Source organism: Nicotiana tomentosiformis, chromosome 11, assembly GCF_000390325.3.
Source record: "Nicotiana tomentosiformis chromosome 11, ASM39032v3, whole genome shotgun sequence".
Lineage (NCBI taxonomy): Eukaryota > Viridiplantae > Streptophyta > Magnoliopsida > Solanales > Solanaceae > Nicotiana > Nicotiana tomentosiformis.
In genome coordinates this window covers 20,379,651-20,396,723 of record NC_090822.1, presented here as the reverse complement: position 1 = coordinate 20,396,723, position 17,073 = coordinate 20,379,651, and the positions used below count along the sequence as shown (strand labels likewise).

At 38.1% G+C, this 17,073-nt stretch overlaps 1 long non-coding RNA gene across 1 annotated transcript; it reads right to left on the bottom strand.

The window, feature by feature from the left end:
* Positions 1–893: 893 nt before the first annotated feature.
* LOC104104813 (uncharacterized) lies at positions 894–5,901 on the bottom strand. The gene is made up of 2 exons (XR_001970923.3): positions 2,675–5,901; positions 894–1,265 (listed from the first exon to the last, which is right to left on the bottom strand). It is a non-coding gene; the product is annotated as an uncharacterized lncRNA (long non-coding RNA).
* Between the last annotated feature and the right edge of the window lie 11,172 nt (positions 5,902–17,073).

Sequence of the window (17,073 nt, the reverse complement as noted above, 5' to 3'; positions counted from 1 at the left end):
ATATATATATATATTCAAAACCATGTCAGAATTGTAATTAGGATATTAGTAGAGAAATTATTTCTAGCAAACTAGCAGGACATAAGTGAGTTGCAAAATGCTGGCACCATAAAGTTTTCTGATTTTTCTTGAATTATTGTTGGAGTTGTGACACAGTTATGTGTAGTTAATTACATGCAGAGAACCAGACCTAGCTACTAATCTAGATAGCAATATTAGTGGATAAATCAGATCCAGTTTATTTGATTGCTATTAATCATTCAATTATTATTGGTTAGAGTTCCTTTCTCCAAGTTTTATTATCTCAAGCTAACATGTGTATACAGAGTTTGAATTGAGAAAGTGAGTTCTGAAATGTATATTTACTTCTAATTTAGGTTTTGCACGCATGCGAACACATAATATACTGCATTGGATTTTGCCGAACTCGCAAAGCTATTATTCGATCTCTTGCTAATTCTTCCAGCCAACTATTTGGCTGCAAGTTTGTTGAAAATTAAATGAAAATTATGGAAGCATTTCCTTTTTCTCGATACATCGATTTGTTGAGATAAAAGAGGACCCTTCGAGCAACGGCAAAATTGTCTCTGTGTGACCTATAGGTCACGGGTTCGAGCCTTGATAGCGGCCACTAATGTTTGCATTAGGGTAAACTGTCTACATCATCCCCTAGGATGCGGCATTTTCCCGAACCCTATGTGAATGTGAAATATTTTGTGTCCCTGGCTGCTATCGATATGTTGAGATGGCTTTTCTTTTGAGCTCTCAAAGTGAAAAAGAGGACTTTTCTTTTTTCCCAAAAGCATATATTCCTAATATGTTTGTGAACGAATAAAACTTGACTATAAGAGTTACATGTCTAAGCGGAGAATAAGCAGACGTATTAAACAAAGTTATGATAAATTCACTTCCTAGAAGAAAAAGGAACTACTCCTACAATATTTGGCATTAACTTTAGCTCACACAATATATACGTGATCATCGTCCAACCCTTAATTTACGTATAATTAACTCCAAAGTTTGGGTAAAACTAATAGTTTCAGCAGTTTTTCAGTAAATTGAATTGGAAAACATGGGCGTGAAGGGAAAAAGAGAATTCGGCATCACAAACAAGGACCTATATAATATACATTGACATGTGCAAAAAGCGAGTAAAAAGACATTCCGATGCACAAAGTATTTCGCATTCACGGGGAGCGCCGTAATCCAAGGGGGCGTGATGTATGCAGCCAACTTGATGCAAGCATCAGGCTCGATCCTGTAACCTATAAGTCACACGGTGACAACTTGACCGTTACTCCGAATTTCTCCTTTTTGTGAAAAAGAAAGTGAAGAACTATATAACTATACAGCCAGTGATTTTCCGAGCATATGGCTATTGTCGAAACCTTGTAACTACAATGGTGCGATCGAGAGAGGAAAAAGTTAAAAAGAAAGGGCAATAATTTCCGTCCCAACATGTTGGAAAGCAATAAAAAATAGTCATGTCGCTATTAGCTAATTGGCATTTGGATTTTGGCCATTCACTTCACTTCTTCTTTATTTTTTTGATTTTTTTTTTTTTTTTTGAATCGTAAAAACATCAAATAAAATTATATGATCAACTCCAACATGGTTACGTTGCTATTGGATAGTGAAAATGGCCCCTCAATAGTTAATGGGAACTTTGTCTACCATGAAATGGACTTAATAGCTATTGGCTCCATTTGCAACATGGCCATAATATCAAGTAGTTACATTTGCAACTACTCTTATACCACACATATCAACTTACTCTTTAGCCATTACTGAAATAAAACTAAGATGAAGCTGAGCTTGAAAACCACATTAGCAGCTTGTTTGAACGGTTGTTACCATTGTATCGTATTATTATTTTAAATATAATATTTATTTTAATTGTTACTTAAATTTAATATATCGTTAAATCAATTATTATGTAACGACGGAAAGCGACGCTTTATATAATGACATTGATGTAGTCGCATCGTTACCCTCTTTTTTTCCTCTCATACCGCCGCCATTCCTTATTTTTAAATAATCCTATTTTATCCTGTATCCTGACTTTTTTATATAATAATTATACCTCGTACCTTACTTTATCTCTGTAATATTATAAGTTTATTTTTTATATTATTTGGTACATGATATCATATAAGGATGGCTAACAATATGATTTATCCAAACTTGTATAGATCAAAACGATACAATACAATACTATACTACCATATGATATATCATGAAATGATACATAACAACCATCCAAATAAGCTGTAAAGAAAAAGTGATGGCGTTCTATCTAAGCAATTTATCAGTAAAGACCAAGCTGACAGACGTTTTATAATCTGTTTACAGTGACGGATCTAGGGTAGAACTTACTGTTTAATACTTGCTATGAACCTTGTATATATATGAAAAACAAGTATAGAGAAGACTAAATATATATTTTATAACTCACATTTTTATTCTAGAACCAACGATATTCAAATTCTGAATCTAAATTGTTTGGTAGATAAAAAAATTTCATGGGGAAGGAGGCAAAAGAAGAAGAAAAAAAAATTTAAGTTAAAATAGCAAGTTGTAATTTAGGAGATGTGAAAAGAGTTTGCATTGGAATTCAAAGAAATAATCATGCACAAAAAATTTTAAGCAAATAATAATAACATGGTCAAATTACCTTCCCCATGACCAAAAACCATATCCCAAGAAACTTCCCAAAAAATATAGAAGAGCACCCATCTTTCCTGCACCAAAGCAGCAGAATTTCAGGCATGCAGATGCAGGCATACAAAATGAATAATACATGTGCAAGAAAGAAGAAACAGCAACAAGCGGCCAATATAAACTCCAAATTATATTTTCACAAACTAATATTGATGTCTCTTTTTGGAGGATCCGACATAGATGTGATAACAACTTTAGACAGTGCCGTGTACGGGTGGAAAGGTCAATTTTTTATTTCATGTATATATATTAGATGTTGAATCCCCTCAACTTATTTAAGGGTTTATTTTTTTGAATTCCGCCCTGGTCACATCTTTTCACGGACAAAAGAGGTTCAAACAGTACTAAGACAGCCAAATCAAACATAAGAGATTATGTTTGATCCAATGCAACTCCTTTTGCATTAGTACTATAATGAATTTTTTTCATATTCCACTATACATAAACAAAAGGTGTTATAGGTGCTAATCTTAACTTTTCAACCCTATCTTTTTGTCCGCATGCAAAATTACACTTACCTATTAGACAAAACACAATACTAACCTTTTTGACTCAGTTAATTAACTGGTAGCTGTCTCCAAATAATAATTTAATTGCATGTTGATCCCATATGTTTAACTTTAAACCAACAGTGTCTGAATAATTGAAGAGCTTGACCCTCTAAAAGTAAAGCAAACAAATACCAATAAACTAACGTAAAATTTTAAGCACTAACCAAGAATCATACAGCAAAAAAGCAATTTTTCTTTTCTTTTTTTTACTTTTTTAGTTAAGAACTTTAATAATGAGAATTATTGCAACATATCAAGAAAGTTAAAAGCTACAGAAAATATCACAGCTGGCTTGCTCATTGCTTGAATGGATTCATTATTCCAGCTATGTTAAAATTAGATCCTGCAAAATAACAAATAAATAAATAAGTAAATCCAATTTTTTGTGTTACTTTAATGTTAATTATAATCAGTACAGATGTGTGTGACCTGGCTAAAAAATGGACCAAGCAACTTAAATTAAATAAAAACAACATATAAAATATTTATTAAAATGTTCTTTATTCCATCCAAAGAACAGGCAACAATCTGATATAAAGGTATGTCAGCCTTAACAAGACAAAACAATATAGTATATGTTCCTTGCTACATAGTTGTCTTTGCCATTGTAAGGAAAAAAGAGACCAATATTTCTTTTATTTTAGCAATTTTATTTCTGCAAGATTTTGACTTCGCTTGTTTCTTTCCCTAGGTGAAAAATCAAAAAAGAAGAGTGTACATTTGCTTGGTTAAATTTGCTAGCCTAGTCGGACTAATTCAAGATTTTATTTCTGCAAGATTTTTATTTCTTTTTTCGCTCTGGTCGGACTAATTCGGATTCATTAATTAGTTGACTCGACTAATTCAGATTTATATTGAGTAGAACTACTAACAAGTTTAAGATGGGGTAAAGTACTCATTCGTGAAAGGTTTTCTACTCCAGGGTTCAAACTCGACAGTTTAATCAAGGGCAGAGAGATACCAACCATCTCACTATACCCTTCGATCCGGGGTTGCATAAACAATTTCCCTACAATATGCTTTACTTAATCCATATAAATGGCCTCTAATGTGTGCATAAAACATAGTTGGCTAGCAAGATTCCAAATGAGAGGGCAATGCCAACCTTGTGGTCCAAAAAATCATTCAATAGCAACACATTCTTGATCACATCATTCACAAGCTATGAGGTGAAATGGTGGACAAACCTTCCCTTTATCTTAGCCAATAAAAGAAAAGAGGTGGAAAATAAATAAAGCTCAAGATTAGTACTTAACATTAAAGGATTTCCCTGTGCAAGAGTTAAAATTAGATCACATGATTAGAAACAGTTGGATCCTATAGAGTATATACTAGTACATATAGTGCCCAAGCAATCAAGAAGCCGTGAATTTAATGTAGAAAATAATACTATGACTAAGAAACTGGATTTTGAATGTAAAACTATTGCCAATGAAATTGAAAGAAAAAACAAATAGCTTTCCATAACATTGTGATTCTAAACTACATGTTTATAACTCCTATTCTCTTTTTATTTGTCTTAGCCCTATACACCATGCATTTTGGATCTTGCATTTCAAGTACAATAAACTAGGGATACTATGATGGGGTGGGAACAACAACAATAACATACTGATTATAATCATACAAGTGAGATCTGGGGAGGATATCATATCCGCATCTTTACCCTACCTACCTTGTACAAGCAAATGGGCTGTTTCCGGTAGACCCTCAGCTCAAAACAAGCCGAGAGTCAAAGGCTCAAGGCTTGAAAATGGTAATATTCAGGATTAGAATTAATGTGCAGAAACTCGAGGCTCCAATTAAAAAGCTAATTATAGCTGTGCTTTATATAGAATAATTTATAGCAATTTATAATCATAAACTCATATAATAAGATCTTAATCCAAGAATTTATCACTAAAACTGACAAGGAAGAGAAGATAAATATCATCAAAAGGACATCCATATTTTGATCACCATAAACCAAATTTGGAAATCAGTAAATCCCAAACATATCTTTCCACAGAAATATTATCTGTATAGAACTAACCCATCCACACACACAACACAGAGAAATAAAATCAGGGAAATATCTCTTGAAAAAGAACCTTAAACAGTAGATCATTATGAACACCTTTTAATTTCCTGCAAAACAATAATAATCACAATAATACTTTGTCAGTAATAACGGTAAGAAAATTCTTTCTATATATAGAAAGTTCACCAAAAAACAAACATGGATCTAACCATGCATCAATATATAGAAAATAAAAATCTGTAACTGAAAATTCAAGAATTATAATTTCTTGACACTATCTGTATCTTCCCACAGCCTTATTGAACCGCAACAATTTTTTATTTTATTTTCACCTCCAATAATAATAATTGGTTATATATGGTGTGAGTTTTCAAATATATGCAGTTCAAGAAAGCTGTGGAAAAATACAAAGAGAGCCATATTTAACCCTAATAGGGTTTCTTGAGAAAAGGAAGAGTTTTTTCTATGACTGTGTAAGTTTAATTAGATAGGAAGGAGTGAAGCGTAGAGAAGAGAAACAAAGGGTGAGTATTTATAGGAGAATTGAAGTCTTTTTACCACACCAATCCCGAGAAGAATATTGGGCCTAAAAAGAAACTCTGAACAACCCACTTTTTTCAACCTATTAAAAAGCCGACTCCGTTTGATCCCATTAATAGTTTTATAAATAAAAATAAAAATTATTAAAGATTTCAATTATATATATACATTCACAGGTAATACTATTGTTTCACACGTCAGCATTGTTTATTTAGTATATTACAACAGATTAGTCATTATTTTCATCGGATTATCACTTAATGTTTTCTTTGTCCCAATTTATGTGTCATTTTTCTTTCAATTTATGTGTCATTTTTCTTTTTAGATTATCTCAAAAAGAGCATGATACTTAATTATTTAAAAATAATTTAATATTAAACTTTTTCTTTATTCAGATGATTTACGATCACACAAATTTTTATGACTTGTTTTGGACTATAAGTTTCAAAAGTCTTCTTTACTTTTTTAAATTTTATGCCCAGTCAAACACTCCATGTAAATTGAGACGGAGGGAATACTGTACACAATCACTACACTAAATTAAGCTCAAATACTAATGGTCTTTATGTACTTTTTTATAAAATTATTCTTATTTTGCCTCTATTGCATTTTATGTGATACTATTACCATTTGAAGAGTCCCACGATTTTTAAAATTCATTTTAAAGAAGTTTGAATTAATTAATTTAGTGAATCATTAGTACTTTTTGTGTAATGCCTAAATATTGAGATTTTAAAATATTAAGAATCTCAATTATATAGATTGATTGTTAATTTTTTTTTCAAGTTAATATACTTTAACATGTTAATTATTATTTTTATTTGGTTGTTGATTAATGCTTTACATCGTCATTTATGTGGCCAGGATTGCAGCCTTCTGTATCTAACGGCTATACTTGTATTACAGGGATCATACTTAGGGGTCCCACATTTAGATCTGTGTGGGGAATGGAATTCCATCACCACGCGCCTTATAGTAGGGGTTATGCCCACAATTTGACACCTAATTTCCTAAATAAATATTATAGGGACAAGTCTTGAAAACTTTATTAAGGGTATGGAACTTTATTTCTTTTTCAATTTTTCTCTTTGGCAGGGTATGGGAAGGGTCCTATGTTTTATGTTTGATTGGTGCAAGCAGAGGCGGAGCTAGCCTATTAGGTGCATGTTTGGTCGAATTCAATTACTTTTGCTTAGAAATAGTAATTTGTATTAAAAAATTTATTAAATTTATATAAATATTTAATGCAAACTCAGTAACGAAGACGAGCTATGGGATCTATGGCAAATTTAGAACCTATAAACTTTTAATTTTAGCTCCGCCTTGGTTGCAAGCAATCAGAGATACTGGTTTTGCATATTCTCCCGATCTTTGATTATATTTTTCTCTCTTTTTTACTCACAGAAATTACTTTTTGAATAATACCTCATCCGGTCCACTTTAATTGATTTCTTGATTGTTTTCACACATATTAAGAAATTCACCTTTTAGCATTAATTAACAATAAAATTGATCATAATAACCTTAATTTGTTCATTGAACATACAATAAAAACTCCTAGGCTCTTTACTCTAAGGACAACTTTGAAAAAAAAAGTTAATTCATTCTTTATATTTAAAAAAATTAAATATTATGGATCATATAAAAAATCTTAAAAATTAATTAAATTGGACCGTAGGGAGTATTAAGTGATGAAGTAAAAGATATTTTTGAGCCTGTTTTATAAGCGTATCTTTGATCTTTAAACGAGGGCACTTTTTACGTTGAAATATATGTCCTATATTTACAACTACTTTGAAAATGCACACGAACTATATATGTGTGGAAGTGATAACATATAGTATAACACTTTCAAAAGCGAAACAAAAAACAAAGTCATTAAGGGTGTGTTTGTTACGAAGGAAAATATTTTTCAATTTTCTCATATTTAGTTGGCTTAAATATTTTGGAAAATATTTTTCTTATAAACTCATTTTCCTCTAATTTGAGGAAAATGTTTTCCTTATCAAGAGAAGAGAAAACATTTTCCAAAACTCCTTCTCAACCTTCCCCACCCTCACCCACCCACCCCACACCCTCACACCCCCTAATCACACCCTCTCTCCAAAAAGGTTTTTTTTTTCTTTCAAATTTCAGTTTTTTTTTCCGTCATCACCCACCTACCTCCCTCCCAAAAAAAATATTTTTTTTTTGTAATTTCAAATTTTTATTTTTTTATTTTTCTGCACCACCCACCCCCCCCCCCCTGCCTCCCCTCCTCCCGAAAACAAAATATTTTTTATATATATATTTAGCTTTTTGTTTTTTCATCTTTCGGTTTACATGTTCGAAATTTTATAAGTTCCAAAGTTATGAGTTCGGAGGTTTATGTATTTAGAAGTTTACGGGTTTAGAAATTATAAAATTTATGGGTTCGAAATTTTATGGTTTCGAAAGTTTAGCAGTTCGGAAGTTTATGAAATTTGTGGGTTTGAAAGGTTATTGGTTCGAAAGTTTATGACTTCATGTTTATTGTATCTAAATTATTTATGAATACTCTTGAGAGGTTATTTTCCTTAATTTACGTACCAAACATCAAAAAATGAATAAAATTACTATTTGTTTTCCAAGAAAATGTATACCAAACACACCCTAAAACTAAGAAATTTGAACGCTTACTATGATTCATTACGCTTCTCAATAATTGTGATTTTGTTGTAAGTTATTGGTTTCTTTCTATATGTCTCTAAATTAATTAAATTGATATTAATTATGCTTTGTTGACTAGATTTTATTGAAGATTTTCATTCCACAAAGTACTTTATAGGTATTTTTATCTAATACTCCCCGTATCAAAAGGTTAATGATACCTTATTATATATAAAAACTATTTAATTTTCACAATGTATCAAAATCTTTGACTTATTTTTTAAACTTTGAATCGAGTCAAATTAAATAAAGCGAGATCACTAATGTTTGACCAAAAAGTATAACTTTCGGTTAAAACTATTATATTCATGTGATGATGGACTAAACCTAGTTAATGATAATATCTCTAGAAGTGACTTCAGAACATGTGTATAGTGTGGAACAGATCTAGTGGGAGAGTGACATTAACATACATTAAATATTTGAAAAGGTATGAGTAATAATGGAAGAGTATCAAGCAATAAATAATAATAAATGACATTTAAGTAAATATGAAAAGTGGTTCACCCAACGATGAATGAACTAGATGATTTTTCTTCCTGACAATGATGAGCGGCAGATAAATCCTAGAATGTTCGAACTATTCTCGAATCTGATAGAAAACTGTGGAATAATGTGAACAAGAATCTTGATGAAAGGTAATCTTTGTATCTTTTACAAGAGAGATAATCTTTATCAGAAGTCTTTTCTTATATAGCAAATATCACATGCCCCTCTTCCTTATCTCTTTTCCTATTTATATGGGACATAACCCGCAAAAACCCTAATCGACCTCGATCATCGTTGACATCCCGATCACGAGCTTTATCGTTTCCTGATCGACCTCGATCGACTCTTCCCCTCGATAGTACCTCGCCCTGAATGCTCGACGGTAGATTTTGACCTATACAGTTAGTCTCTCCGCTTATTGAGGTCGTGCTCACACGACTTCGATGAGCAGATTTTGTTGGTTTTAGTCGAGAAGAGTGGGTGAGTGGATCGGGCAGTGAAGTTTGGAACGAGCTGGCAACGTGGTCTTTCGTGAGCCGTAACTTTTGAGGGTTACGTTGTTTCTGTACTAGAATGACATCATACGTCATTTTTCGTGTGACTGTCAGTTGAGGTTGCCATTTCGATTCTAGTGCTAGGTAATGATGGGATAATCTCTTGGTTTTGATGCCCCAATTCTTATAAATAGATATGCGATGACATCCATTTGTTCTTTACGCATTTTTCTCATCAAAACCTTGTGCCTTCTTCTCCTTCTTCCATTGATGTGTGTTTTCTTTCCTGGTCTTAGTGATTCATGTTGCTTCTAATCCTTATTTGCCTGAATACCATGTCTCTCATCAAAGTTATGGCTAATGTAACCTCTGGTTCCGGTGTGGGAACTGACCCTGTCCCTTTGGCGGTTCTTATGCCTCCTCACGCTGGTAGCGTCTTTGTCGCCATCGAAGAGGAGAACTTTCCTACGGTGGAGGAAATAATCCTCGTGGCGAGAAGGTTAGGTCTGACTTCTCGAAGGTGCCTGCAGACGAGCCCAAGGTCTCTGAGTCGGCGATGAAAGAGGCCGATCTAGCAGATCTTAGGGCAAAATTCAACATACCTGCCCGTATTGATTTGGTCCCAGCATGGCGTGATGTGGTACAAATCCACTGCCCCGTGTACTGTGCGTTCTATGTGTATCCCTTCCAGGTCGGCTACACTCTTCCCCTTCTCTCATTGGCGGAGGAATTCTGTCGCTACTATGGCGTGTGCCCAACTCAACTCGCCCCATATATCTACAAGCTCATCAGGATGCTTACTAAATTTGCTGAGTTGGCCGGGGTTGAGATCACACTCCGGCATTTGATGCATCTCTCTGCCCCTAGTTTCTATAGGGGGACAATGTTGAACCTTCGCCACCGAGGAGGCAAATGCCTGATGGTGAAGATGGATGATAAAGCAAATCGTGAGTTCTATCACAATTGTTTCTTTGTCAGAACCGAAGATGTGGTGGCCAACACGGATGGCTTCCCCGAGATTTGGAATTACACTTTTAAGCGTCTATTCTTCTTTTGTTAAAACATTTGAGCTGCCTATTTTAGCCGTAAGCTCTAAACTTTTGTCCCCTCTTCTTGTAGCTAAGACTATGCCCCCTCCTCTAGTCGGAGGCATTTCTGACTGGGTTGCTCGGGTTCTGCCTCACATCGTGGGAATTCGTGAGTGGTCAGGCTTTTTTAAGAAGTTCGGACATGCTCCTTCCTTGGCCGGTGAGTTTATCTATATATATTTTTGCTGTTTTGGCCTCATGGTCGCCTATTTATTATAGTCTGCTCTTGGTGGTGGTGATAACCTTACTTTGATTTTTCTTTTCCAGCCCGAGGATCTTCGAGGAGGCCGAGGGTTTCTCCTCATAAATTTCATAAGAGGAAGGCCGCCTCCTCTTCGGCGTCTATTCCCACTGTGATCGTGGCTAGGCCTGTTTGACTATCTGCTTCTGTTCCTCCTCAACAACGGCCAGGTCTACTCGATCGTCGGCCCCATCTACTACTGCCTCAGCCTCGATTTCTTATCCGCCTGCGAGTATTTCGACAACGGAGCTTCCGGTTTTCCCCTTGCATCGTCATATAGATGAGAATGAGGAGGAGTTGCCGAGCAGCAGGAATTTGGTTCCCCTTAAGAGAAGATCGGTGGACATTAGTGATGGTGTCTCCCGGGCGATAGATTTAGTAATGGATGATTTTGTCATCCGTAAGACGGCGACCATAATGCATGAGGATGACGTCGAGCTGGCGTCTGATGTTTCGATAGCGGCGGAGGTTGTACCTCTTCCCTTTGCGGCAGTAGGAGCCAAAGGGGCGGTTGCTTTGGCTTCTGATAATTTGCAGCAGGAGGGGCCGTCGACTTCGCAGCCGGCTAACGATGCTTCTTCGCCGGTCGATGGGAGAGGCAAAGGCGTTATCGAGGATAGCTATGAGACAGGATCTCAATGCTGACGAGATGAGGATAATAAAAGAGGGATTTACTCAAATAGAGGTGAGACTGGATGGGTCCGCACGGACTATTGCGATCCCTATGGATCGAGATTTATTAAAATATGCAGAGAACGTGGTTCCTGCCCTCGTTCCCCTTTGCTCCGACGTGGAGTTTAGAACTCTCCAAGAGCTGAATGATGCTAACTTATCGAGGAGCATAGCCGGCCTCGCTTGTTTTTCAATGCTTCTCATTTCTGTTCGTTATGTTCAATATTTAGGCTTAGTTCTTACTCTGTCTATTTTCCTTTTCTTTCTTTTTTAGACCGTGATCTTGGAAATTGAAAGCGCCCGAAGAGAGGAGAGGCGTAAGGCTATTTTTTACGAAGTTGTAGCAAAAATACCATGAATACCGTGGCAAGCACCGAGCAATTTGTAGGCGGTTTGGTGATAGCGGTAATTTGTAGGCCCTTCGAGATGAACTAAAGGAGAAGTATGACGAGCTGGTGAAGGTCATCGAAAAGTGCAGCGTCCTTGAGGGGACACTAAGAAATAAAGAGGAAGAGCTCGAGGTTAGCAGGGTCGTGGAGGCTCAATGTGGTGATCTCCAGGCACAGGTGGTCGAGCTGCGCAGGCAGATGGAGGTTCTTCACGGCGAGATTACTGAGAAGCAAAACGAGTTAGAGAGGGCAAAGTCTGCTCATTCGACATCTTTGAGAAAAGCGAATTCCCTCAAGGTGGTGATCCAGACTCTTCATTTTGAGCGAGAGATTGATTTGGAAACAGCGAGACTTAAAGAAGAGCGACTCGATGAGAGGATTGGGGAGTTAGAGAAAGATAACTCCCTCCTTCAGGACCAGGTGTCCTCCTTAGAAGTTGAGAAGGCTCAAATGCTTGCGCAACTGTCATCTTCTCACACTTTAGATTTCCCAAACATTCCCCGAGGCTAGTATGAGAAATGGATTCATGCTGAAGCTCAGTTAGATATGTTTCAAGATTTGCATGCAACGGGATCTGTTCCTAGGGCCGCCCTTGAAGATGCTCATGTCAAGGCCCATAAAGCTTGGATCGCTTGCAGGTATGATCCTGCTACACCGGAGGCCAATGACGATGAGAGGGATGTGGGTATGGACCAGATTGAAGAGGACGCCTGGTACGAAGACGCGTACCCTGAGGGCGTAGATGGAGATGGCCCAGATGGTCAAGCCGATAGTACTGATGGGCCTGGCGGCGACCGGTAGTATTCCTTTTTCCTTCTTATTTTTGCTGTGAACTTGTGCGTGTTTTGTAGGCGTCTTCACGGGCCTTTGTAAAACTATTCTATGTATGAAATGTCAACTTTGTTATTTGTACCCTATTCTCTTCCTGCGGTTCGTACTTGTATGTCTTTTGATTTTGTCGCTTGGTTGCCTTGATTTTCTTAGCCGTAATCACTTAGTTCGAATAAAGTTAAACATATCCTAAGTTTAATTATGGGCGAGGATCAGTAGGTGTTAATTCGAACGAGGTCGAGCAAATCCTACGTTTAACTATGGCCGAGGGCCAGTAGATGTTGGTTCGAACGAGGTCGAACATATCATATGTTTAATTATGGCCGAGAGCCAGTAGTTGTTGGTTCGAACGAGGTCGAACATGACCTATGTTTGACTATGGCCGAGGGCCATTAGGTATTAGTTCGAACAAGGTCGAACATGACCTATGTTTGACTATGGCTGAGAGCCATTAGGTGTTAGTTCGAACAAGGTCTAACGTGACCTATGTTTGACTATGGCCGAGGTCCATTAGGTGTTAGTTCTAACAAGGTCGAATATAACGTATGTTTGGAAAGATATGCTTCTAGGTGCGGAGTTTGTCGACATCGTAAACTTTAAGCATTGTTGCCTTGGTTGTACATTTGGAGAAAATAGAAATAAACTTCATGCATTGTTGTTTTGTTTATACACTTGGAGAAATTTACAAATTTTCAGGTGTTAGTTGGCGTTCCAGTCCCAGTCTATCTAGTCCCTTTATTGGTCGTCCTGGAGAAGGCTTGAGAGGTCGGGCAATGAACTAGCCGTCCTGGGTCTCCATTTTTGCGTACTTCGACTTGAAGTGTCCCCTTCGCCGCCTCGTTAAAAACCTTCTTGAGAAAACCCAATTGGGACAAAACTCAAGTGAGGGAAAAAAGAGTACGACTTGGAGGACGCTTTGCCTCCCAAAAGCTAAAGTAGTTGAGGTGGGTAATATTCCAGTTGTTTGGTAGTAGCTTTCCTTCCATTATTTCTAGTTGGAATGATCCTTTATTAGTTGTTTTCGTGATTTTGTACGGTCCGTCCCAATTTGTTCCCAGTTTACCTTCCCACAGGTCTTTGCTTGCTTGTGTTTTGGCTTTAAGTACGTAGTCCCCGACTTTGAGTGGCCTGATCTTTGCCTTCTTGTTATATTAGTGTTCTGTTTGTTATTTTTGGGCGATCATCTTTATGTGGGCCATGTCTCTCTGTTCTTCGACTTCGTCGAGCTCCTACCTTCTGCTTTCGTCGTTCCTTGGTCCGCTCTCCTGAAAGTATTTTAGGCTAGGCTCCCCGACCTCGGCTGGTATTACTACATCAGTCCCATAGACTAACGAGTAAGGTGCCTCTCTTGTGCTTGTCTTCGGCATTGTTTGGTAGGCCCATAGTACTTCTGGTAACATTTTCGGCTATAGCCCTTTGGCATCTTCAAGGTTTTTCTTCATGATGTTCAGTATTGATTTTTTGGAAGTCTGTGTTTGTCCGTTGCCTGCGGGGTGGTATGGCGTCGAGAATATTCTTTTGATATGCCACTTCTCAAAAAATTCAATGACCTTCTTTCCTGTATATTGGGCCCCGTTGTCGCAGCTGATCTCTTTGGGGAGGCCGAACCGACATATGATGTTTTTCCATATGAAGGCGATCACTTCCTGTTCACGTATTTAAGCGAATGCTCCTGCTTCTACCCACTTAGAGAAATAGTGAGTTAGAACTTAAAGAAATTGTATGTTACCTCTCCCTAGCGGGAGGGGGTCCACGATGTCCATTTTTCATTTGATGAATGGCCAAGGGGAAGTGACTGAGTGGAGGTGTTCGCCTGCTTTGTGAATCATTGGGGCATACTTTTGGGCATTGTTCGCATTTTTTCACTAAGTCCGCGACCTATTGCTTCAAGGTGGGCCAGTAATACCCTGTTCGTATAAGGCATCTGACCAAAGCCTGCCAAAGTGAGCTCCACAATGGCCTTTGTGGACCTCTTTGAGGACGTGCCGTGTCTGATTTGGGCCCAAGCATTTCGGCAGAGGGTCGTCGTACGTTCTCTTGTAGAGGTCGTTATGAATGATGTTGTACCTGGCTGCTTGCATTCGTAATTTTTTCGCCTCTTTTTTATCACTTGGGAGTACGCCGTCTTGTAAGTATGTAACAATACGGTTGTGCCAGTCCCAGGTCAGGTTTATGATTCTTACCTCGATTTGGTCTATCAATGAATTGAGAAAGTGGACTACACTTCTATCTCTAGTTGTAATGTTTTTGGTAGCTGCGGCTAATTTGGCAAGGTCGTCTGCCTCGGTGTTCCATGCTCGAGGGATCTAGTCGAGTTGAAATTCGTCGAACTCGGTCAGCGGCTTGCAGATTTTGATCTGGTATTTTTGCAACCTTTGTTCCTTGATTTGTAAAGTCCCTACGACTTGGTTGACAACGAGTTGAGAATCGCAGCGTAGTCTTAACTGTTTCGCCCCGTATTTGAGTGCTAGCCTTAATCCTATAATTACGGCCTCATACTCAGCCTTGTTGTTAGTCATGTCCTGGCAGCTTATGGACTGGCGAATCACTTCGCCGGTCGGAACTTCGAGTACGAGTCCCAGCCCGGACCCGGACGCACTGGATGCACTGTTAGTGTACAGGACCCAGAGGTCCTATATTTAGGGAGAAGCATGGGCGGCCTCCCTTTCAACTTCGAGCATTATTTTTGCACTGAAGTCGGCGATGAAGTCAGCAAGAACTTGTGACTTTATCACCATTCACGGTTGATATGTGATATCGTGCTCGCTTAGTTTGATGTCCCATTTAGCCAACCTACCCGATAGCTCAGGTTTATGTAAAATACTTTTTTGGGGAAAAGTCGTGACGACCGAGATGGGGTGGGACTGGAAATATGGTCTAAGCTTTCATGAAGCTACGACTAAGGCCAGGGCTAGTTTTTCAAGGTGAGGGTATCTTTTCTAGTCGCTGATTAGTGTTTTGCTAATGTAGTAGATGGGAGACTGCGTACCTTTATTTTTTCGGACTAGGACGACACTCACAGCTACTTCGGATACATCCAGGTAGATGATGAGGCGTTCCCCTGATTCTGGTTTTGAGACAAATACGCTTTTAACTCCTTCAAGGCTTGGACGCACTCAGAGGTCCATTGGAGGTCGTTATCCTTCTTGAGTATGCCGAAGAATCTGTGGCACCTATCTGACGATCGCGAAATGAACCTTGAAAGGGCAGCAATACGGCCGGTCAACCTCTGAAACTATCTTTTGAAGGTCAAGTGCTCTAGTATTCCTTCAATGGCTTTGATTTGATCAAGGTTGACCTCAATACCTCGCTGTGATACAAGGAAGCCTAAAAACTTTCTTGAGGCCACGCCGAACGCATACTTTTCGGTGTTCAGTTTCATTCCGTATCGCTTGAGTATGTCGAAGGTTTCTCTCAAGTGGTCGATGTGATCTTCTTTCTTTTCGGACTTGACCAGCATGTCCTCTATGTAGACTTCCATCATTTTGCCGAGTTGGTCTTTGAACATCCTTGTCACTAACCTTTGGTAAGTCGCCCATACGTTTTTCAGCCCGAAGGGCATGACCCTGTAGCAGTACGTCCCCTGATGAGTGATGAAAGTGGTTTTCTCCTGATCCTCTTCTTCTATGAGGATTTGGTTATAGCCGAGTAGGCGTCCAAGAAGCTCAGTAGTTCATGTCCGGCCGTTGCGTCGATGAGTTGGTCTATATGGGGTAACGAAAATGAATCCTCAGGGCATGCTTTGTTCAAATCTTTGAAATCTACGGACACCCGCCATTTCCCATTTTTCTTTTTTACCATGACCACACTGGCGACCCATTGGGGGTATTTTGACTCCCTGACATAGCCATTTTCCAATAGTTTTTCCACCTCTTCGCTTGCCGCATCATTAATTGCGGAGTTGAACTTATGCCTAACCTACCTCACCAGGGGGTGGAACGGGTCGACGTTCAGCTTGTGTGTGGAGATTTCCTTTGGAATTCCTGGCATATCTGTATGGCTAAAAGAAAACAAGTTCGCGTTAGCAGTTAAGAATTGACGAAATTTACCCGTTTCCTGAAGTTTGCAGCCAATGTATGCTTTCTTGTTGTGGTCGTTGTTGTCCAATTAGACGGGGTCGGGGTCTTCTATGGTCTATCCCGTGGCTTTGACTGTATTGGGATGTTTGATGGCGTCCTCACTATCATTATGTATCGACCTCGACCCTATTGATTGTTATGCCTTTTTTTCTTTATCTTTCATTTGTTGAGTGACTGCACAGTCTAGGGAGATGCAGTAGCATTCCTGGGATGTGCGTTGTTCCCCTCGTATACTGAATATTCCCCATGGAGTTAGGAGTTTGATAATTT